Below are 19,986 nucleotides of genomic sequence, written 5' to 3'. Positions count from 1 at the left end.
CCAGCGGCAGCTCTACATGAAGGTACCGACAGCCCAGGAAGGCCGCCCCCATCCCGCCAGCGTACACGAGACTTCCAGGGCACCCTGGACGACATCGAGGGATTGGAATAATTGGCAATCACCGTGTCACAGCGCTCGTTGGTCTAGGGGTATGATTCCTGCTTAGGGTGCAGGAGGTCCCGGGTTCAAATCCCGGACGAGCCCTAGCGTTTTGTGCAAACTGATCGCACGTCAGTGGCTGAGTCAGCGCAAAAAGCTCGCCGTCAATATCAAATGAACTTCTTATTCGATGTGAGCAATTGACACTCTGGTCCGACGCGTTAAAAAAAAAAATAAAAAAAAAAAAGTGGCTAGGGTACCTGGCTCTCACCCAGGAGGCGCGGGTTCGATTCCCGGTACCGGAAATGCGCATTTTGTTGCTCCTCTTATGCGACTTGGCCCGACTTAGCTCGACTGACGCTACGCTGACGCTTGCAGAAAACTACGTTAAGTACGATTCGTGGTAACAAGTGACGGCGAGAGCGTTGCGACACCTGTCCACCTCTTATCGAGGCACCTAACTGTGGTCAACAAAGCTGGAGGACTGCAAGACATTGCCACGGGGGTTGAATGCAGCTAACCACACTGCTTAGTGTCCTAACAGTGGAGACAGGTTCAAAAAAAAAAAAAAAAAAAATGGGTATAATTCCTGCTTAGGGTGCAGGAGGTCCCGGGTTCAAATCCCGGACGAGCCAACGCGTTTTGTGCAAACTGATCGCACGTCAGTGGCTGAGTCAGCGCAAAAAGCTCGCCGTCAATATCAAACGAATTTCTTATTCGACGTGAGCAATTGACACTCTGGTCCGACGCGTGAAGGCGATTACGAAGGTTTCGGGTACAGGTGGTAGCAGATGCATGTTAGTAAGTCTTGCTTAAAGTGATGAAAAAGTGTTTCCGCCCGGGATCGAACAGGGGACCTTCTGCGTGTTAGGCAGACGTGATAACCGCTACACCACGGAAACTGCTTGTGTGCACCGTACTGCACAGACAACTTGTAGTGATGTTGCCATCGTAACTAAAAAATTCAATAAATGTGGTACTTGCAAAACGAAGGGACGTGCGGCAGATCCACACACGAAGTGGCTCATTGGAGGACAATACGACATAGGCAGGAAAATACTGTTCCCGCCCGGGATCGAACCGGGGACCTTCTGCGTGTGAAGCAGACGTGATAACCGCTACACTACGGAAACGACGGACACGACGAGTCCATCCTTTTTCACTCAAACTTGCCTCAGCCGTTCTATCGTCGGCGAATGCACACACGACAGATCTTTTGTCAGCCTGGAACCCATCACAGCCGAGGGCTCAAGAAGTCTTCGGGGTGCTCGAGAGGGTGTCTGCCGTAGCACCCCTAACGAGATAGCGGCGTTTCGCGCAGTCGTTATTGCGAGTCATATCAGCAAAGCAATCACTTTCTCAGCAGCAAGCAGTGCGAGCCCAGCGGCAGCTCTACATGAAGGTACCGACAGCCCAGGAAGGCCGCCCCCATCCCGCCAGCGTACACGAGACTTCCAGGGCACCCTGGACGACATCGAGGGATTGGAATAATTGGCAATCACCGTGTCACAGCGCTCGTTGGTCTAGGGGTATGATTCCTGCTTAGGGTGCAGGAGGTCCCGGGTTCAAATCCCGGACGAGCCCTAGCGTTTTGTGCAAACTGATCGCACGTCAGTGGCTGAGTCAGCGCAAAAAGCTCGCCGTCAATATCAAATGAACTTCTTATTCGATGTGAGCAATTGACACTCTGGTCCGACGCGTTAAAAAAAAAATAAAAAAAAAAGTGGCTAGGGTACCTGGCTCTCACCCAGGAGGCGCGGGTTCGATTCCCGGTACCGGAAATGCGCATTTTGTTGCTCCTCTTATGCGACTTGGCCCGACTTAGCTCGACTGACGCTACGCTGACGCTTGCAGAAAACTACGTTAAGTACGATTCGTGGTAACAAGTGACGGCGAGAGCGTTGCGACACCTGTCCACCTCTTATCGAGGCACCTAACTGTGGTCAACAAAGCTGGAGGACTGCAAGACATTGCCACGGGGGTTGAATGCAGCTAACCACACTGCTTAGTGTCCTAACAGTGGAGACAGGTTCAAAAAAAAAAAAAAAAAAAAATGGGTATAATTCCTGCTTAGGGTGCAGGAGGTCCCGGGTTCAAATCCCGGACGAGCCAACGCGTTTTGTGCAAACTGATCGCACGTCAGTGGCTGAGTCAGCGCAAAAAGCTCGCCGTCAATATCAAACGAATTTCTTATTCGACGTGAGCAATTGACACTCTGGTCCGACGCGTGAAGGCGATTACGAAGGTTTCGGGTACAGGTGGTAGCAGATGCATGTTAGTAAGTCTTGCTTAAAGTGATGAAAAAGTGTTTCCGCCCGGGATCGAACAGGGGACCTTCTGCGTGTTAGGCAGACGTGATAACCGCTACACCACGGAAACTGCTTGTGTGCACCGTACTGCACAGACAACTTGTAGTGATGTTGCCATCGTAACTAAAAAATTCAATAAATGTGGTACTTGCAAAACGAAGGGACGTGCGGCAGATCCACACACGAAGTGGCTCATTGGAGGACAATACGACATAGGCAGGAAAATACTGTTCCCGCCCGGGATCGAACCGGGAACCTTCTGCGTGTGAAGCAGACGTGATAACCGCTACACTACGGAAACGACGGACACGACGAGTCCATCCTTTTTCACTCAAACTTGCCTCAGCCTTTCTATCGTCGGCGAATGCACACACGACAGATCTTTTGTCAGCCTGGAACCCATCACAGCCGAGGGCTCAAGAAGTCTTCGGGGTGCTCGAGAGGGTGTCTGCCGTAGCACCCCTAACGAGATAGCGGCGTTTCGCGCAGTCGTTATTGCGAGTCATATCAGCAAAGCAATCACTTTCTCAGCAGCAAGCAGTGCGAGCCCAGCGGCAGCTCTACATGAAGGTACCGACAGCCCAGGAAGGCCGCCCCCATCCCGCCAGCGTACACGAGACTTCCAGGGCACCCTGGACGACATCGAGGGATTGGAATAATTGGCAATCACCGTGTCACAGCGCTCGTTGGTCTAGGGGTATGATTCCTGCTTAGGGTGCAGGAGGTCCCGGGTTCAAATCCCGGACGAGCCCTAGCGTTTTGTGCAAACTGATCGCACGTCAGTGGCTGAGTCAGCGCAAAAAGCTCGCCGTCAATATCAAATGAACTTCTTATTCGATGTGAGCAATTGACACTCTGGTCCGACGCGTTAAAAAAAAAAATAAAAAAAAAAAGTGGCTAGGGTACCTGGCTCTCACCCAGGAGGCGCGGGTTCGATTCCCGGTACCGGAAATGCGCATTTTGTTGCTCCTCTTATGCGACTTGGCCCGACTTAGCTCGACTGACGCTACGCTGACGCTTGCAGAAAACTACGTTAAGTACGATTCGTGGTAACAAGTGACGGCGAGAGCGTTGCGACACCTGTCCACCTCTTATCGAGGCACCTAACTGTGGTCAACAAAGCTGGAGGACTGCAAGACATTGCCACGGGGGTTGAATGCAGCTAACCACACTGCTTAGTGTCCTAACAGTGGAGACAGGTTCAAAAAAAAAAAAAAAAAAAAAAATGGGTATAATTCCTGCTTAGGGTGCAGGAGGTCCCGGGTTCAAATCCCGGACGAGCCAACGCGTTTTGTGCAAACTGATCGCACGTCAGTGGCTGAGTCAGCGCAAAAAGCTCGCCGTCAATATCAAACGAATTTCTTATTCGACGTGAGCAATTGACACTCTGGTCCGACGCGTGAAGGCGATTACGAAGGTTTCGGGTACAGGTGGTAGCAGATGCATGTTAGTAAGTCTTGCTTAAAGTGATGAAAAAGTGTTTCCGCCCGGGATCGAACAGGGGACCTTCTGCGTGTTAGGCAGACGTGATAACCGCTACACCACGGAAACTGCTTGTGTGCACCGTACTGCACAGACAACTTGTAGTGATGTTGCCATCGTAACTAAAAAATTCAATAAATGTGGTACTTGCAAAACGAAGGGACGTGCGGCAGATCCACACACGAAGTGGCTCATTGGAGGACAATACGACATAGGCAGGAAAATACTGTTCCCGCCCGGGATCGAACCGGGGACCTTCTGCGTGTGAAGCAGACGTGATAACCGCTACACTACGGAAACGACGGACACGACGAGTCCATCCTTTTTCACTCAAACTTGCCTCAGCCTTTCTATCGTCGGCGAATGCACACACGACAGATCTTTTGTCAGCCTGGAACCCATCACAGCCGAGGGCTCAAGAAGTCTTCGGGGTGCTCGAGAGGGTGTCTGCCGTAGCACCCCTAACGAGATAGCGGCGTTTCGCGCAGTCGTTATTGCGAGTCATATCAGCAAAGCAATCACTTTCTCAGCAGCAAGCAGTGCGAGCCCAGCGGCAGCTCTACATGAAGGTACCGACAGCCCAGGAAGGCCGCCCCCATCCCGCCAGCGTACACGAGACTTCCAGGGCACCCTGGACGAAATCGAGGGATTGGAATAATTGGCAATCACCGTGTCACAGCGCTCGTTGGTCTAGGGGTATGATTCCTGCTTAGGGTGCAGGAGGTCCCGGGTTCAAATCCCGGACGAGCCCTAGCGTTTTGTGCAAACTGATCGCACGTCAGTGGCTGAGTCAGCGCAAAAAGCTCGCCGTCAATATCAAATGAACTTCTTATTCGATGTGAGCAATTGACACTCTGGTCCGACGCGTTAAAAAAAAAAATAAAAAAAAAAAGTGGCTAGGGTACCTGGCTCTCACCCAGGAGGCGCGGGTTCGATTCCCGGTACCGGAAATGCGCATTTTGTTGCTCCTCTTATGCGACTTGGCCCGACTTAGCTCGACTGACGCTACGCTGACGCTTGCAGAAAACTACGTTAAGTACGATTCGTGGTAACAAGTGACGGCGAGAGCGTTGCGACACCTGTCCACCTCTTATCGAGGCACCTAACTGTGGTCAACAAAGCTGGAGGACTGCAAGACATTGCCACGGGGGTTGAATGCAGCTAACCACACTGCTTAGTGTCCTAACAGTGGAGACAGGTTCAAAAAAAAAAAAAAAAAAAAAAATGGGTATAATTCCTGCTTAGGGTGCAGGAGGTCCCGGGTTCAAATCCCGGACGAGCCAACGCGTTTTGTGCAAACTGATCGCACGTCAGTGGCTGAGTCAGCGCAAAAAGCTCGCCGTCAATATCAAACGAATTTCTTATTCGACGTGAGCAATTGACACTCTGGTCCGACGCGTGAAGGCGATTACGAAGGTTTCGGGTACAGGTGGTAGCAGATGCATGTTAGTAAGTCTTGCTTAAAGTGATGAAAAAGTGTTTCCGCCCGGGATCGAACAGGGGACCTTCTGCGTGTTAGGCAGACGTGATAACCGCTACACCACGGAAACTGCTTGTGTGCACCGTACTGCACAGACAACTTGTAGTGATGTTGCCATCGTAACTAAAAAATTCAATAAATGTGGTACTTGCAAAACGAAGGGACGTGCGGCAGATCCACACACGAAGTGGCTCATTGGAGGACAATACGACATAGGCAGGAAAATACTGTTCCCGCCCGGGATCGAACCGGGGACCTTCTGCGTGTGAAGCAGACGTGATAACCGCTACACTACGGAAACGACGGACACGACGAGTCCATCCTTTTTCACTCAAACTTGCCTCAGCCTTTCTATCGTCGGCGAATGCACACACGACAGATCTTTTGTCAGCCTGGAACCCATCACAGCCGAGGGCTCAAGAAGTCTTCGGGGTGCTCGAGAGGGTGTCTGCCGTAGCACCCCTAACGAGATAGCGGCGTTTCGCGCAGTCGTTATTGCGAGTCATATCAGCAAAGCAATCACTTTCTCAGCAGCAAGCAGTGCGAGCCCAGCGGCAGCTCTACATGAAGGTACCGACAGCCCAGGAAGGCCGCCCCCATCCCGCCAGCGTACACGAGACTTCCAGGGCACCCTGGACGACATCGAGGGATTGGAATAATTGGCAATCACCGTGTCACAGCGCTCGTTGGTCTAGGGGTATGATTCCTGCTTAGGGTGCAGGAGGTCCCGGGTTCAAATCCCGGACGAGCCCTAGCGTTTTGTGCAAACTGATCGCACGTCAGTGGCTGAGTCAGCGCAAAAAGCTCGCCGTCAATATCAAATGAACTTCTTATTCGATGTGAGCAATTGACACTCTGGTCCGACGCGTTAAAAAAAAAAATAAAAAAAAAAAGTGGCTAGGGTACCTGGCTCTCACCCAGGAGGCGCGGGTTCGATTCCCGGTACCGGAAATGCGCATTTTGTTGCTCCTCTTATGCGACTTGGCCCGACTTAGCTCGACTGACGCTACGCTGACGCTTGCAGAAAACTACGTTAAGTACGATTCGTGGTAACAAGTGACGGCGAGAGCGTTGCGACACCTGTCCACCTCTTATCGAGGCACCTAACTGTGGTCAACAAAGCTGGAGGACTGCAAGACATTGCCACGGGGGTTGAATGCAGCTAACCACACTGCTTAGTGTCCTAACAGTGGAGACAGGTTCAAAAAAAAAAAAAAAAAAAAAAATGGGTATAATTCCTGCTTAGGGTGCAGGAGGTCCCGGGTTCAAATCCCGGACGAGCCAACGCGTTTTGTGCAAACTGATCGCACGTCAGTGGCTGAGTCAGCGCAAAAAGCTCGCCGTCAATATCAAACGAATTTCTTATTCGACGTGAGCAATTGACACTCTGGTCCGACGCGTGAAGGCGATTACGAAGGTTTCGGGTACAGGTGGTAGCAGATGCATGTTAGTAAGTCTTGCTTAAAGTGATGAAAAAGTGTTTCCGCCCGGGATCGAACAGGGGACCTTCTGCGTGTTAGGCAGACGTGATAACCGCTACACCACGGAAACTGCTTGTGTGCACCGTACTGCACAGACAACTTGTAGTGATGTTGCCATCGTAACTAAAAAATTCAATAAATGTGGTACTTGCAAAACGAAGGGACGTGCGGCAGATCCACACACGAAGTGGCTCATTGGAGGACAATACGACATAGGCAGGAAAATACTGTTCCCGCCCGGGATCGAACCGGGGACCTTCTGCGTGTGAAGCAGACGTGATAACCGCTACACTACGGAAACGACGGACACGACGAGTCCATCCTTTTTCACTCAAACTTGCCTCAGCCTTTCTATCGTCGGCGAATGCACACACGACAGATCTTTTGTCAGCCTGGAACCCATCACAGCCGAGGGCTCAAGAAGTCTTCGGGGTGCTCGAGAGGGTGTCTGCCGTAGCACCCCTAACGAGATAGCGGCGTTTCGCGCAGTCGTTATTGCGAGTCATATCAGCAAAGCAATCACTTTCTCAGCAGCAAGCAGTGCGAGCCCAGCGGCAGCTCTACATGAAGGTACCGACAGCCCAGGAAGGCCGCCCCCATCCCGCCAGCGTACACGAGACTTCCAGGGCACCCTGGACGACATCGAGGGATTGGAATAATTGGCAATCACCGTGTCACAGCGCTCGTTGGTCTAGGGGTATGATTCCTGCTTAGGGTGCAGGAGGTCCCGGGTTCAAATCCCGGACGAGCCCTAGCGTTTTGTGCAAACTGATCGCACGTCAGTGGCTGAGTCAGCGCAAAAAGCTCGCCGTCAATATCAAATGAACTTCTTATTCGATGTGAGCAATTGACACTCTGGTCCGACGCGTTAAAAAAAAAAATAAAAAAAAAAAGTGGCTAGGGTACCTGGCTCTCACCCAGGAGGCGCGGGTTCGATTCCCGGTACCGGAAATGCGCATTTTGTTGCTCCTCTTATGCGACTTGGCCCGACTTAGCTCGACTGACGCTACGCTGACGCTTGCAGAAAACTACGTTAAGTACGATTCGTGGTAACAAGTGACGGCGAGAGCGTTGCGACACCTGTCCACCTCTTATCGAGGCACCTAACTGTGGTCAACAAAGCTGGAGGACTGCAAGACATTGCCACGGGGGTTGAATGCAGCTAACCACACTGCTTAGTGTCCTAACAGTGGAGACAGGTTCAAAAAAAAAAAAAAAAAAAAAAAATGGGTATAATTCCTGCTTAGGGTGCAGGAGGTCCCGGGTTCAAATCCCGGACGAGCCAACGCGTTTTGTGCAAACTGATCGCACGTCAGTGGCTGAGTCAGCGCAAAAAGCTCGCCGTCAATATCAAACGAATTTCTTATTCGACGTGAGCAATTGACACTCTGGTCCGACGCGTGAAGGCGATTACGAAGGTTTCGGGTACAGGTGGTAGCAGATGCATGTTAGTAAGTCTTGCTTAAAGTGATGAAAAAGTGTTTCCGCCCGGGATCGAACAGGGGACCTTCTGCGTGTTAGGCAGACGTGATAACCGCTACACCACGGAAACTGCTTGTGTGCACCGTACTGCACAGACAACTTGTAGTGATGTTGCCATCGTAACTAAAAAATTCAATAAATGTGGTACTTGCAAAACGAAGGGACGTGCGGCAGATCCACACACGAAGTGGCTCATTGGAGGACAATACGACATAGGCAGGAAAATACTGTTCCCGCCCGGGATCGAACCGGGGACCTTCTGCGTGTGAAGCAGACGTGATAACCGCTACACTACGGAAACGACGGACACGACGAGTCCATCCTTTTTCACTCAAACTTGCCTCAGCCTTTCTATCGTCGGCGAATGCACACACGACAGATCTTTTGTCAGCCTGGAACCCATCACAGCCGAGGGCTCAAGAAGTCTTCGGGGTGCTCGAGAGGGTGTCTGCCGTAGCACCCCTAACGAGATAGCGGCGTTTCGCGCAGTCGTTATTGCGAGTCATATCAGCAAAGCAATCACTTTCTCAGCAGCAAGCAGTGCGAGCCCAGCGGCAGCTCTACATGAAGGTACCGACAGCCCAGGAAGGCCGCCCCCATCCCGCCAGCGTACACGAGACTTCCAGGGCACCCTGGACGACATCGAGGGATTGGAATAATTGGCAATCACCGTGTCACAGCGCTCGTTGGTCTAGGGGTATGATTCCTGCTTAGGGTGCAGGAGGTCCCGGGTTCAAATCCCGGACGAGCCCTAGCGTTTTGTGCAAACTGATCGCACGTCAGTGGCTGAGTCAGCGCAAAAAGCTCGCCGTCAATATCAAATGAACTTCTTATTCGATGTGAGCAATTGACACTCTGGTCCGACGCGTTAAAAAAAAAAATAAAAAAAAAAGTGGCTAGGGTACCTGGCTCTCACCCAGGAGGCGCGGGTTCGATTCCCGGTACCGGAAATGCGCATTTTGTTGCTCCTCTTATGCGACTTGGCCCGACTTAGCTCGACTGACGCTACGCTGACGCTTGCAGAAAACTACGTTAAGTACGATTCGTGGTAACAAGTGACGGCGAGAGCGTTGCGACACCTGTCCACCTCTTATCGAGGCACCTAACTGTGGTCAACAAAGCTGGAGGACTGCAAGACATTGCCACGGGGGTTGAATGCAGCTAACCACACTGCTTAGTGTCCTAACAGTGGAGACAGGTTCAAAAAAAAAAAAAAAAAAAAAATGGGTATAATTCCTGCTTAGGGTGCAGGAGGTCCCGGGTTCAAATCCCGGACGAGCCAACGCGTTTTGTGCAAACTGATCGCACGTCAGTGGCTGAGTCAGCGCAAAAAGCTCGCCGTCAATATCAAACGAATTTCTTATTCGACGTGAGCAATTGACACTCTGGTCCGACGCGTGAAGGCGATTACGAAGGTTTCGGGTACAGGTGGTAGCAGATGCATGTTAGTAAGTCTTGCTTAAAGTGATGAAAAAGTGTTTCCGCCCGGGATCGAACAGGGGACCTTCTGCGTGTTAGGCAGACGTGATAACCGCTACACCACGGAAACTGCTTGTGTGCACCGTACTGCACAGACAACTTGTAGTGATGTTGCCATCGTAACTAAAAAATTCAATAAATGTGGTACTTGCAAAACGAAGGGACGTGCGGCAGATCCACACACGAAGTGGCTCATTGGAGGACAATACGACATAGGCAGGAAAATACTGTTCCCGCCCGGGATCGAACCGGGGACCTTCTGCGTGTGAAGCAGACGTGATAACCGCTACACTACGGAAACGACGGACACGACGAGTCCATCCTTTTTCACTCAAACTTGCCTCAGCCTTTCTATCGTCGGCGAATGCACACACGACAGATCTTTTGTCAGCCTGGAACCCATCACAGCCGAGGGCTCAAGAAGTCTTCGGGGTGCTCGAGAGGGTGTCTGCCGTAGCACCCCTAACGAGATAGCGGCGTTTCGCGCAGTCGTTATTGCGAGTCATATCAGCAAAGCAATCACTTTCTCAGCAGCAAGCAGTGCGAGCCCAGCGGCAGCTCTACATGAAGGTACCGACAGCCCAGGAAGGCCGCCCCCATCCCGCCAGCGTACACGAGACTTCCAGGGCACCCTGGACGACATCGAGGGATTGGAATAATTGGCAATCACCGTGTCACAGCGCTCGTTGGTCTAGGGGTATGATTCCTGCTTAGGGTGCAGGAGGTCCCGGGTTCAAATCCCGGACGAGCCCTAGCGTTTTGTGCAAACTGATCGCACGTCAGTGGCTGAGTCAGCGCAAAAAGCTCGCCGTCAATATCAAATGAACTTCTTATTCGATGTGAGCAATTGACACTCTGGTCCGACGCGTTAAAAAAAAAATAAAAAAAAAAAGTGGCTAGGGTACCTGGCTCTCACCCAGGAGGCGCGGGTTCGATTCCCGGTACCGGAAATGCGCATTTTGTTGCTCCTCTTATGCGACTTGGCCCGACTTAGCTCGACTGACGCTACGCTGACGCTTGCAGAAAACTACGTTAAGTACGATTCGTGGTAACAAGTGACGGCAAGAGCGTTGCGACACCTGTCCACCTCTTATCGAGGCACCTAACTGTGGTCAACAAAGCTGGAGGACTGCAAGACATTGCCACGGGGGTTGAATGCAGCTAACCACACTGCTTAGTGTCCTAACAGTGGAGACAGGTTCAAAAAAAAAAAAAAAAAAAAAAATGGGTATAATTCCTGCTTAGGGTGCAGGAGGTCCCGGGTTCAAATCCCGGACGAGCCAACGCGTTTTGTGCAAACTGATCGCACGTCAGTGGCTGAGTCAGCGCAAAAAGCTCGCCGTCAATATCAAATGAACTTCTTATTCGATGTGAGCAATTGACACTCTGGTCCGACGCGTTAAAAAAAAAAATAAAAAAAAAAAGTGGCTAGGGTACCTGGCTCTCACCCAGGAGGCGCGGGTTCGATTCCCGGTACCGGAAATGCGCATTTTGTTGCTCCTCTTATGCGACTTGGCCCGACTTAGCTCGACTGACGCTACGCTGACGCTTGCAGAAAACTACGTTAAGTACGATTCGTGGTAACAAGTGACGGCGAGAGCGTTGCGACACCTGTCCACCTCTTATCGAGGCACCTAACTGTGGTCAACAAAGCTGGAGGACTGCAAGACATTGCCACGGGGGTTGAATGCAGCTAACCACACTGCTTAGTGTCCTAACAGTGGAGACAGGTTCAAAAAAAAAAAAAAAAAAATGGGTATAATTCCTGCTTAGGGTGCAGGAGGTCCCGGGTTCAAATCCCGGACGAGCCAACGCGTTTTGTGCAAACTGATCGCACGTCAGTGGCTGAGTCAGCGCAAAAAGCTCGCCGTCAATATCAAACGAATTTCTTATTCGACGTGAGCAATTGACACTCTGGTCCGACGCGTGAAGGCGATTACGAAGGTTTCGGGTACAGGTGGTAGCAGATGCATGTTAGTAAGTCTTGCTTAAAGTGATGAAAAAGTGTTTCCGCCCGGGATCGAACAGGGGACCTTCTGCGTGTTAGGCAGACGTGATAACCGCTACACCACGGAAACTGCTTGTGTGCACCGTACTGCACAGACAACTTGTAGTGATGTTGCCATCGTAACTAAAAAATTCAATAAATGTGGTACTTGCAAAACGAAGGGACGTGCGGCAGATCCACACACGAAGTGGCTCATTGGAGGACAATACGACATAGGCAGGAAAATACTGTTCCCGCCCGGGATCGAACCGGGGACCTTCTGCGTGTGAAGCAGACGTGATAACCGCTACACTACGGAAACGACGGACACGACGAGTCCATCCTTTTTCACTCAAACTTGCCTCAGCCGTTCTATCGTCGGCGAATGCACACACGACAGATCTTTTGTCAGCCTGGAACCCATCACAGCCGAGGGCTCAAGAAGTCTTCGGGGTGCTCGAGAGGGTGTCTGCCGTAGCACCCCTAACGAGATAGCGGCGTTTCGCGCAGTCGTTATTGCGAGTCATATCAGCAAAGCAATCACTTTCTCAGCAGCAAGCAGTGCGAGCCCAGCGGCAGCTCTACATGAAGGTACCGACAGCCCAGGAAGGCCGCCCCCATCCCGCCAGCGTACACGAGACTTCCAGGGCACCCTGGACGACATCGAGGGATTGGAATAATTGGCAATCACCGTGTCACAGCGCTCGTTGGTCTAGGGGTATGATTCCTGCTTAGGGTGCAGGAGGTCCCGGGTTCAAATCCCGGACGAGCCCTAGCGTTTTGTGCAAACTGATCGCACGTCAGTGGCTGAGTCAGCGCAAAAAGCTCGCCGTCAATATCAAATGAACTTCTTATTCGATGTGAGCAATTGACACTCTGGTCCGACGCGTTAAAAAAAAAAATAAAAAAAAAAAGTGGCTAGGGTACCTGGCTCTCACCCAGGAGGCGCGGGTTCGATTCCCGGTACCGGAAATGCGCATTTTGTTGCTCCTCTTATGCGACTTGGCCCGACTTAGCTCGACTGACGCTACGCTGACGCTTGCAGAAAACTACGTTAAGTACGATTCGTGGTAACAAGTGACGGCGAGAGCGTTGCGACACCTGTCCACCTCTTATCGAGGCACCTAACTGTGGTCAACAAAGCTGGAGGACTGCAAGACATTGCCACGGGGGTTGAATGCAGCTAACCACACTGCTTAGTGTCCTAACAGTGGAGACAGGTTCAAAAAAAAAAAAAAAAAAAAATGGGTATAATTCCTGCTTAGGGTGCAGGAGGTCCCGGGTTCAAATCCCGGACGAGCCAACGCGTTTTGTGCAAACTGATCGCACGTCAGTGGCTGAGTCAGCGCAAAAAGCTCGCCGTCAATATCAAACGAATTTCTTATTCGACGTGAGCAATTGACACTCTGGTCCGACGCGTGAAGGCGATTACGAAGGTTTCGGGTACAGGTGGTAGCAGATGCATGTTAGTAAGTCTTGCTTAAAGTGATGAAAAAGTGTTTCCGCCCGGGATCGAACAGGGGACCTTCTGCGTGTTAGGCAGACGTGATAACCGCTACACCACGGAAACTGCTTGTGTGCACCGTACTGCACAGACAACTTGTAGTGATGTTGCCATCGTAACTAAAAAATTCAATAAATGTGGTACTTGCAAAACGAAGGGACGTGCGGCAGATCCACACACGAAGTGGCTCATTGGAGGACAATACGACATAGGCAGGAAAATACTGTTCCCGCCCGGGATCGAACCGGGAACCTTCTGCGTGTGAAGCAGACGTGATAACCGCTACACTACGGAAACGACGGACACGACGAGTCCATCCTTTTTCACTCAAACTTGCCTCAGCCTTTCTATCGTCGGCGAATGCACACACGACAGATCTTTTGTCAGCCTGGAACCCATCACAGCCGAGGGCTCAAGAAGTCTTCGGGGTGCTCGAGAGGGTGTCTGCCGTAGCACCCCTAACGAGATAGCGGCGTTTCGCGCAGTCGTTATTGCGAGTCATATCAGCAAAGCAATCACTTTCTCAGCAGCAAGCAGTGCGAGCCCAGCGGCAGCTCTACATGAAGGTACCGACAGCCCAGGAAGGCCGCCCCCATCCCGCCAGCGTACACGAGACTTCCAGGGCACCCTGGACGACATCGAGGGATTGGAATAATTGGCAATCACCGTGTCACAGCGCTCGTTGGTCTAGGGGTATGATTCCTGCTTAGGGTGCAGGAGGTCCCGGGTTCAAATCCCGGACGAGCCCTAGCGTTTTGTGCAAACTGATCGCACGTCAGTGGCTGAGTCAGCGCAAAAAGCTCGCCGTCAATATCAAATGAACTTCTTATTCGATGTGAGCAATTGACACTCTGGTCCGACGCGTTAAAAAAAAAAATAAAAAAAAAAGTGGCTAGGGTACCTGGCTCTCACCCAGGAGGCGCGGGTTCGATTCCCGGTACCGGAAATGCGCATTTTGTTGCTCCTCTTATGCGACTTGGCCCGACTTAGCTCGACTGACGCTACGCTGACGCTTGCAGAAAACTACGTTAAGTACGATTCGTGGTAACAAGTGACGGCGAGAGCGTTGCGACACCTGTCCACCTCTTATCGAGGCACCTAACTGTGGTCAACAAAGCTGGAGGACTGCAAGACATTGCCACGGGGGTTGAATGCAGCTAACCACACTGCTTAGTGTCCTAACAGTGGAGACAGGTTCAAAAAAAAAAAAAAAAAAAAATGGGTATAATTCCTGCTTAGGGTGCAGGAGGTCCCGGGTTCAAATCCCGGACGAGCCAACGCGTTTTGTGCAAACTGATCGCACGTCAGTGGCTGAGTCAGCGCAAAAAGCTCGCCGTCAATATCAAACGAATTTCTTATTCGACGTGAGCAATTGACACTCTGGTCCGACGCGTGAAGGCGATTACGAAGGTTTCGGGTACAGGTGGTAGCAGATGCATGTTAGTAAGTCTTGCTTAAAGTGATGAAAAAGTGTTTCCGCCCGGGATCGAACAGGGGACCTTCTGCGTGTTAGGCAGACGTGATAACCGCTACACCACGGAAACTGCTTGTGTGCACCGTACTGCACAGACAACTTGTAGTGATGTTGCCATCGTAACTAAAAAATTCAATAAATGTGGTACTTGCAAAACGAAGGGACGTGCGGCAGATCCACACACGAAGTGGCTCATTGGAGGACAATACGACATAGGCAGGAAAATACTGTTCCCGCCCGGGATCGAACCGGGGACCTTCTGCGTGTGAAGCAGACGTGATAACCGCTACACTACGGAAACGACGGACACGACGAGTCCATCCTTTTTCACTCAAACTTGCCTCAGCCTTTCTATCGTCGGCGAATGCACACACGACAGATCTTTTGTCAGCCTGGAACCCATCACAGCCGAGGGCTCAAGAAGTCTTCGGGGTGCTCGAGAGGGTGTCTGCCGTAGCACCCCTAACGAGATAGCGGCGTTTCGCGCAGTCGTTATTGCGAGTCATATCAGCAAAGCAATCACTTTCTCAGCAGCAAGCAGTGCGAGCCCAGCGGCAGCTCTACATGAAGGTACCGACAGCCCAGGAAGGCCGCCCCCATCCCGCCAGCGTACACGAGACTTCCAGGGCACCCTGGACGACATCGAGGGATTGGAATAATTGGCAATCACCGTGTCACAGCGCTCGTTGGTCTAGGGGTATGATTCCTGCTTAGGGTGCAGGAGGTCCCGGGTTCAAATCCCGGACGAGCCCTAGCGTTTTGTGCAAACTGATCGCACGTCAGTGGCTGAGTCAGCGCAAAAAGCTCGCCGTCAATATCAAATGAACTTCTTATTCGATGTGAGCAATTGACACTCTGGTCCGACGCGTTAAAAAAAAAATAAAAAAAAAAAGTGGCTAGGGTACCTGGCTCTCACCCAGGAGGCGCGGGTTCGATTCCCGGTACCGGAAATGCGCATTTTGTTGCTCCTCTTATGCGACTTGGCCCGACTTAGCTCGACTGACGCTACGCTGACGCTTGCAGAAAACTACGTTAAGTACGATTCGTGGTAACAAGTGACGGCAAGAGCGTTGCGACACCTGTCCACCTCTTATCGAGGCACCTAACTGTGGTCAACAAAGCTGGAGGACTGCAAGACATTGCCACGGGGGTTGAATGCAGCTAACCACACTGCTTAGTGTCCTAACAGTGGAGACAGGTTCAAAAAAAAAAAAAAAAAAAAAAATGGGTATAATTCCTGCTTAGGGTGCAGGAGGTCCCGGGTTCAAATCCCGGACGAGCCAACGCGTTTTGTGCAAACTGATCGCACGTCAGTGGCTGAGTCAGCGCAAAAAGCTCGCCGTCAATATCAAACGAATTTCTTATTCGACGTGAGCAATTGACACTCTGGTCCGACGCGTGAAGGCGATTACGAAGGTTTCGGGTACAGGTGGTAGCAGATGCATGTTAGTAAGTCTTGCTTAAAGTGATGAAAAAGTGTTTCCGCCCGGGATCGAACAGGGGACCTTCTGCGTGTTAGGCAGACGTGATAACCGCTACACCACGGAAACTGCTTGTGTGCACCGTACTGCACAGACAACTTGTAGTGATGTTGCCATCGTAACTAAAAAATTCAATAAATGTGGTACTTGCAAAACGAAGGGACGTGCGGCAGATCCACACACGAAGTGGCTCATTGGAGGACAATACGACATAGGCAGGAAAATACTGTTCCCGCCCGGGATCGAACCGGGGACCTTCTGCGTGTGAAGCAGACGTGATAACCGCTACACTACGGAAACGACGGACACGACGAGTCCATCCTTTTTCACTCAAACTTGCCTCAGCCTTTCTATCGTCGGCGAATGCACACACGACAGATCTTTTGTCAGCCTGGAACCCATCACAGCCGAGGGCTCAAGAAGTCTTCGGGGTGCTCGAGAGGGTGTCTGCCGTAGCACCCCTAACGAGATAGCGGCGTTTCGCGCAGTCGTTATTGCGAGTCATATCAGCAAAGCAATCACTTTCTCAGCAGCAAGCAGTGCGAGCCCAGCGGCAGCTCTACATGAAGGTACCGACAGCCCAGGAAGGCCGCCCCCATCCCGCCAGCGTACACGAGACTTCCAGGGCACCCTGGACGACATCGAGGGATTGGAATAATTGGCAATCACCGTGTCACAGCGCTCGTTGGTCTAGGGGTATGATTCCTGCTTAGGGTGCAGGAGGTCCCGGGTTCAAATCCCGGACGAGCCCTAGCGTTTTGTGCAAACTGATCGCACGTCAGTGGCTGAGTCAGCGCAAAAAGCTCGCCGTCAATATCAAATGAACTTCTTATTCGATGTGAGCAATTGACACTCTGGTCCGACGCGTTAAAAAAAAAAATAAAAAAAAAAAGTGGCTAGGGTACCTGGCTCTCACCCAGGAGGCGCGGGTTCGATTCCCGGTACCGGAAATGCGCATTTTGTTGCTCCTCTTATGCGACTTGGCCCGACTTAGCTCGACTGACGCTACGCTGACGCTTGCAGAAAACTACGTTAAGTACGATTCGTGGTAACAAGTGACGGCGAGAGCGTTGCGACACCTGTCCACCTCTTATCGAGGCACCTAACTGTGGTCAACAAAGCTGGAGGACTGCAAGACATTGCCACGGGGGTTGAATGCAGCTAACCACACTGCTTAGTGTCCTAACAGTGGAGACAGGTTCAAAAAAAAAAAAAAAAAAAATGGGTATAATTCCTGCTTAGGGTGCAGGAGGTCCCGGGTTCAAATCCCGGACGAGCCAACGCGTTTTGTGCAAACTGATCGCACGTCAGTGGCTGAGTCAGCGCAAAAAGCTCGCCGTCAATATCAAACGAATTTCTTATTCGACGTGAGCAATTGACACTCTGGTCCGACGCGTGAAGGCGATTACGAAGGTTTCGGGTACAGGTGGTAGCAGATGCATGTTAGTAAGTCTTGCTTAAAGTGATGAAAAAGTGTTTCCGCCCGGGATCGAACCGGGGACCATCTGCGTGTTAGGCAGACGCGATAACCGCTACACCACGGAAACTGCTTGTGTGCACCGTCCTTCACAGACAACTTGTAGTGATGTTGCCATCGTAACTAAAAAATTCAATAAATGTGGTACTTGCAAAACGAAGGGACGTGCGGCAGATCCACAATCGAAGTAGCTCATTGGAGGACAATACGACATAGGCAGGAAAATACTGTTCCCGCCCGGGATCGAATTGGGGACCTTCTGCGTGTGAAGCAGACGTGATAAACGCCACACTACGGAAACGACGGACCCTACGAGTCCATCCTTGTTCACTCAAACTTGCCTCAGCCTTTCTCTCGTCGGCGAATGCACACACGACAGTTCCTTTGTCAGCCTGGAACCCATCACAGCCGAGGGCTCAAGAAGTCTTCGGGGTGCTCGAGAGGGTGTCTGCCGTAGCACCCCTAACGAGATAGCGGCGTTTCGCGCAGTCGTTATTGCAAGTCATATCAGCAAAAGCAATCACTTTCTCAGCAGCACTCAGTGCGAGCCCAGCGGCAGCTCTACATGAAGGTACCGATAGCCCAGGAGGGCCGCCCCCATCCCGCCAGCGTACACGAGACTTCCAGGGCACCCTGGACGACATCGAGGGACTGGAATAATTGGTAATCGCCGTGTCACAGGGCTCGTTGGTCTAGGGGTATGATTCCTGCTTAGGGTGCGAGCCCAGCGGCAGCTCTACATGAAGGTACCGATAGCCCAGGAGGGCCGCCCCCATCCCGCCAGCGTACACGAGACTTCCAGGGCACCCTGGACGACATCGAGGGACTGGAATAATTGGTAATCGCCGTGTCACAGGGCTCGTTGGTCTAGGGGTATGATTCCTGCTTAGGGTGCAGGAGGTCCCGGGTTCAAATCCCGGACGAGCCCTAGCGTTTTGTGCAAACTGATCGCACGTCAGTGGCTGAGTCAGCGCAAAAAGCTCGCCGTCAATATCAAATGAACTTCTTATTCGATGTGAGCAATTGACACTCTGGTCCGACGCGTTAAAAAAAAAAATAAAAAAAAAAAAGTGGCTGGGGTACCTTGCTCTCACCCAGGAGGCCGGGGTTCGATTCCCGGTACCGGAAATGCGCATTTTGTTGCTCCTCTTATGCGACTTGGCCCGACTTAGCTCGACTGACGCTACGCTGACGCTTGCAGAAAACTACGTTAAGTACAATTCGTGGTAACAAGTGACGGCGAGAGCGATGCGACACCTGCCCACCTCTTATCGAGGAACCTAACTGTGGTCAACAAAGCTGGAGGACTGCAAGACATTGCCACGGGGGCTGAATGCAGCTAACCACACTGCTTAGTGTCCTAACAGCGGAGACAGGTTCAAAAAAAAAAAAAAAAAAAAAAAAAAAATGGGTATAATTCCTGCTTAGGGTGCAGGAGGTCCCGGGTTCAAATCCCGGACGAGCCCTCGCGTTTTGTGCAAACTGATCGCACGTCAGTGGCTGAGTCAGCGCAAAAAGCTCGCCGTCAATATCAAACGAATTTCTTATTCGACGTGAGCAATTGACACTCTGGTCCGACGCGTGAAGGCGATTACGAAGGTTTCGGGTACAGGTGGTAGCAGATGCATGTTAGTAAGTCTTGCTTAAAGTGATGAAAAAGTGTTTCCGCCCGGGATCGAACCGGGGACCATCTGCGTGTTAGGCAGACGCGATAACCGCTACACCACGGAAACTGCTTGTGTGCACCGTCCTTCACAGACAACTTGTAGTGATGTTGCCATCGTAACTAAAAAATTCAATAAATGTGGTACTTGCAAAACGAAGGGACGTGCGGCAGATCCACAATCGAAGTAGCTCATTGGAGGACAATACGACATAGGCAGGAAAATACTGTTCCCGCCCGGGATCGAATTGGGGACCTTCTGCGTGTGAAGCAGACGTGATAAACGCCACACTACGGAAACGACGGACCCTACGAGTCCATCCTTGTTCACTCAAACTTGCCTCAGCCTTTCTCTCGTCGGCGAATGCACACACGACAGTTCCTTTGTCAGCCTGGAACCCATCACAGCCGAGGGCTCAAGAAGTCTTCGGGGTGCTCGAGAGGGTGTCTGCCGTAGCACCCCTAACGAGATAGCGGCGTTTCGCGCAGTCGTTATTGCAAGTCATATCAGCAAAAGCAATCACTTTCTCAGCAGCAAGCAGTGCGAGCCCAGCGGCAGCTCTACATGAAGGTACCGATAGCCCAGGA

The 19,986-nt window shown here is 51.6% G+C and overlaps 37 non-coding genes across 37 annotated transcripts; 13 read left to right on the top strand and 24 right to left on the bottom strand.

The window, feature by feature from the left end:
- Positions 1 to 132: 132 nt before the first annotated feature.
- Positions 133 to 206, top strand: Trnap-agg. Its single transcript has one exon. It is a non-coding gene; the product is annotated as a tRNA-Pro (tRNA).
- Positions 207 to 928: 722 nt separating this feature from the next.
- Positions 929 to 1,001, bottom strand: Trnav-aac. Its single transcript has one exon. It is a non-coding gene; the product is annotated as a tRNA-Val (tRNA).
- A 158-nt stretch (positions 1,002 to 1,159) lies between these two features.
- On the bottom strand, positions 1,160 to 1,232 carry Trnav-cac. The gene has a single exon. It is a non-coding gene; the product is annotated as a tRNA-Val (tRNA).
- Positions 1,233 to 1,611: 379 nt separating this feature from the next.
- On the top strand, positions 1,612 to 1,685 carry Trnap-agg. Its single transcript has one exon. It is a non-coding gene; the product is annotated as a tRNA-Pro (tRNA).
- Positions 1,686 to 2,405: 720 nt separating this feature from the next.
- Trnav-aac lies at positions 2,406 to 2,478 on the bottom strand. Its single transcript has one exon. It is a non-coding gene; the product is annotated as a tRNA-Val (tRNA).
- Positions 2,479 to 2,636: 158 nt separating this feature from the next.
- Positions 2,637 to 2,709, bottom strand: Trnav-cac. Its single transcript has one exon. It is a non-coding gene; the product is annotated as a tRNA-Val (tRNA).
- A 379-nt stretch (positions 2,710 to 3,088) lies between these two features.
- On the top strand, positions 3,089 to 3,162 carry Trnap-agg. The gene has a single exon. It is a non-coding gene; the product is annotated as a tRNA-Pro (tRNA).
- Positions 3,163 to 3,886: 724 nt separating this feature from the next.
- On the bottom strand, positions 3,887 to 3,959 carry Trnav-aac. The gene has a single exon. It is a non-coding gene; the product is annotated as a tRNA-Val (tRNA).
- Positions 3,960 to 4,117: 158 nt separating this feature from the next.
- Trnav-cac lies at positions 4,118 to 4,190 on the bottom strand. The gene has a single exon. It is a non-coding gene; the product is annotated as a tRNA-Val (tRNA).
- Positions 4,191 to 4,569: 379 nt separating this feature from the next.
- On the top strand, positions 4,570 to 4,643 carry Trnap-agg. The gene has a single exon. It is a non-coding gene; the product is annotated as a tRNA-Pro (tRNA).
- A 724-nt stretch (positions 4,644 to 5,367) lies between these two features.
- Trnav-aac lies at positions 5,368 to 5,440 on the bottom strand. Its single transcript has one exon. It is a non-coding gene; the product is annotated as a tRNA-Val (tRNA).
- Positions 5,441 to 5,598: 158 nt separating this feature from the next.
- Positions 5,599 to 5,671, bottom strand: Trnav-cac. The gene has a single exon. It is a non-coding gene; the product is annotated as a tRNA-Val (tRNA).
- Positions 5,672 to 6,050: 379 nt separating this feature from the next.
- Positions 6,051 to 6,124, top strand: Trnap-agg. The gene has a single exon. It is a non-coding gene; the product is annotated as a tRNA-Pro (tRNA).
- Positions 6,125 to 6,848: 724 nt separating this feature from the next.
- On the bottom strand, positions 6,849 to 6,921 carry Trnav-aac. The gene has a single exon. It is a non-coding gene; the product is annotated as a tRNA-Val (tRNA).
- A 158-nt stretch (positions 6,922 to 7,079) lies between these two features.
- On the bottom strand, positions 7,080 to 7,152 carry Trnav-cac. Its single transcript has one exon. It is a non-coding gene; the product is annotated as a tRNA-Val (tRNA).
- A 379-nt stretch (positions 7,153 to 7,531) lies between these two features.
- Positions 7,532 to 7,605, top strand: Trnap-agg. Its single transcript has one exon. It is a non-coding gene; the product is annotated as a tRNA-Pro (tRNA).
- A 725-nt stretch (positions 7,606 to 8,330) lies between these two features.
- Trnav-aac lies at positions 8,331 to 8,403 on the bottom strand. The gene has a single exon. It is a non-coding gene; the product is annotated as a tRNA-Val (tRNA).
- A 158-nt stretch (positions 8,404 to 8,561) lies between these two features.
- Positions 8,562 to 8,634, bottom strand: Trnav-cac. The gene has a single exon. It is a non-coding gene; the product is annotated as a tRNA-Val (tRNA).
- Positions 8,635 to 9,013: 379 nt separating this feature from the next.
- On the top strand, positions 9,014 to 9,087 carry Trnap-agg. Its single transcript has one exon. It is a non-coding gene; the product is annotated as a tRNA-Pro (tRNA).
- Positions 9,088 to 9,809: 722 nt separating this feature from the next.
- Trnav-aac lies at positions 9,810 to 9,882 on the bottom strand. Its single transcript has one exon. It is a non-coding gene; the product is annotated as a tRNA-Val (tRNA).
- A 158-nt stretch (positions 9,883 to 10,040) lies between these two features.
- Positions 10,041 to 10,113, bottom strand: Trnav-cac. Its single transcript has one exon. It is a non-coding gene; the product is annotated as a tRNA-Val (tRNA).
- A 379-nt stretch (positions 10,114 to 10,492) lies between these two features.
- Trnap-agg lies at positions 10,493 to 10,566 on the top strand. Its single transcript has one exon. It is a non-coding gene; the product is annotated as a tRNA-Pro (tRNA).
- A 1,251-nt stretch (positions 10,567 to 11,817) lies between these two features.
- Trnav-aac lies at positions 11,818 to 11,890 on the bottom strand. Its single transcript has one exon. It is a non-coding gene; the product is annotated as a tRNA-Val (tRNA).
- Positions 11,891 to 12,048: 158 nt separating this feature from the next.
- Positions 12,049 to 12,121, bottom strand: Trnav-cac. Its single transcript has one exon. It is a non-coding gene; the product is annotated as a tRNA-Val (tRNA).
- A 379-nt stretch (positions 12,122 to 12,500) lies between these two features.
- On the top strand, positions 12,501 to 12,574 carry Trnap-agg. The gene has a single exon. It is a non-coding gene; the product is annotated as a tRNA-Pro (tRNA).
- Positions 12,575 to 13,296: 722 nt separating this feature from the next.
- Positions 13,297 to 13,369, bottom strand: Trnav-aac. The gene has a single exon. It is a non-coding gene; the product is annotated as a tRNA-Val (tRNA).
- Positions 13,370 to 13,527: 158 nt separating this feature from the next.
- Trnav-cac lies at positions 13,528 to 13,600 on the bottom strand. The gene has a single exon. It is a non-coding gene; the product is annotated as a tRNA-Val (tRNA).
- A 379-nt stretch (positions 13,601 to 13,979) lies between these two features.
- Positions 13,980 to 14,053, top strand: Trnap-agg. Its single transcript has one exon. It is a non-coding gene; the product is annotated as a tRNA-Pro (tRNA).
- Positions 14,054 to 14,774: 721 nt separating this feature from the next.
- On the bottom strand, positions 14,775 to 14,847 carry Trnav-aac. Its single transcript has one exon. It is a non-coding gene; the product is annotated as a tRNA-Val (tRNA).
- A 158-nt stretch (positions 14,848 to 15,005) lies between these two features.
- Positions 15,006 to 15,078, bottom strand: Trnav-cac. Its single transcript has one exon. It is a non-coding gene; the product is annotated as a tRNA-Val (tRNA).
- Positions 15,079 to 15,457: 379 nt separating this feature from the next.
- Trnap-agg lies at positions 15,458 to 15,531 on the top strand. Its single transcript has one exon. It is a non-coding gene; the product is annotated as a tRNA-Pro (tRNA).
- A 723-nt stretch (positions 15,532 to 16,254) lies between these two features.
- Trnav-aac lies at positions 16,255 to 16,327 on the bottom strand. Its single transcript has one exon. It is a non-coding gene; the product is annotated as a tRNA-Val (tRNA).
- A 158-nt stretch (positions 16,328 to 16,485) lies between these two features.
- Trnav-cac lies at positions 16,486 to 16,558 on the bottom strand. Its single transcript has one exon. It is a non-coding gene; the product is annotated as a tRNA-Val (tRNA).
- Positions 16,559 to 16,937: 379 nt separating this feature from the next.
- On the top strand, positions 16,938 to 17,011 carry Trnap-agg. The gene has a single exon. It is a non-coding gene; the product is annotated as a tRNA-Pro (tRNA).
- Positions 17,012 to 17,732: 721 nt separating this feature from the next.
- Positions 17,733 to 17,805, bottom strand: Trnav-aac. The gene has a single exon. It is a non-coding gene; the product is annotated as a tRNA-Val (tRNA).
- A 786-nt stretch (positions 17,806 to 18,591) lies between these two features.
- On the top strand, positions 18,592 to 18,663 carry Trnap-agg. Its single transcript has one exon. It is a non-coding gene; the product is annotated as a tRNA-Pro (tRNA).
- Positions 18,664 to 19,395: 732 nt separating this feature from the next.
- On the bottom strand, positions 19,396 to 19,468 carry Trnav-aac. The gene has a single exon. It is a non-coding gene; the product is annotated as a tRNA-Val (tRNA).
- Positions 19,469 to 19,986: the final 518 nt, after the last annotated feature.

Source organism: Schistocerca piceifrons, chromosome 2 (genome assembly GCF_021461385.2).
Source record: "Schistocerca piceifrons isolate TAMUIC-IGC-003096 chromosome 2, iqSchPice1.1, whole genome shotgun sequence".
Lineage (NCBI taxonomy): Eukaryota > Metazoa > Arthropoda > Insecta > Orthoptera > Acrididae > Schistocerca > Schistocerca piceifrons.
Note: the sequence above shows the minus strand (reverse complement) of the source record. Positions and strands in the feature narration are given on the sequence as shown.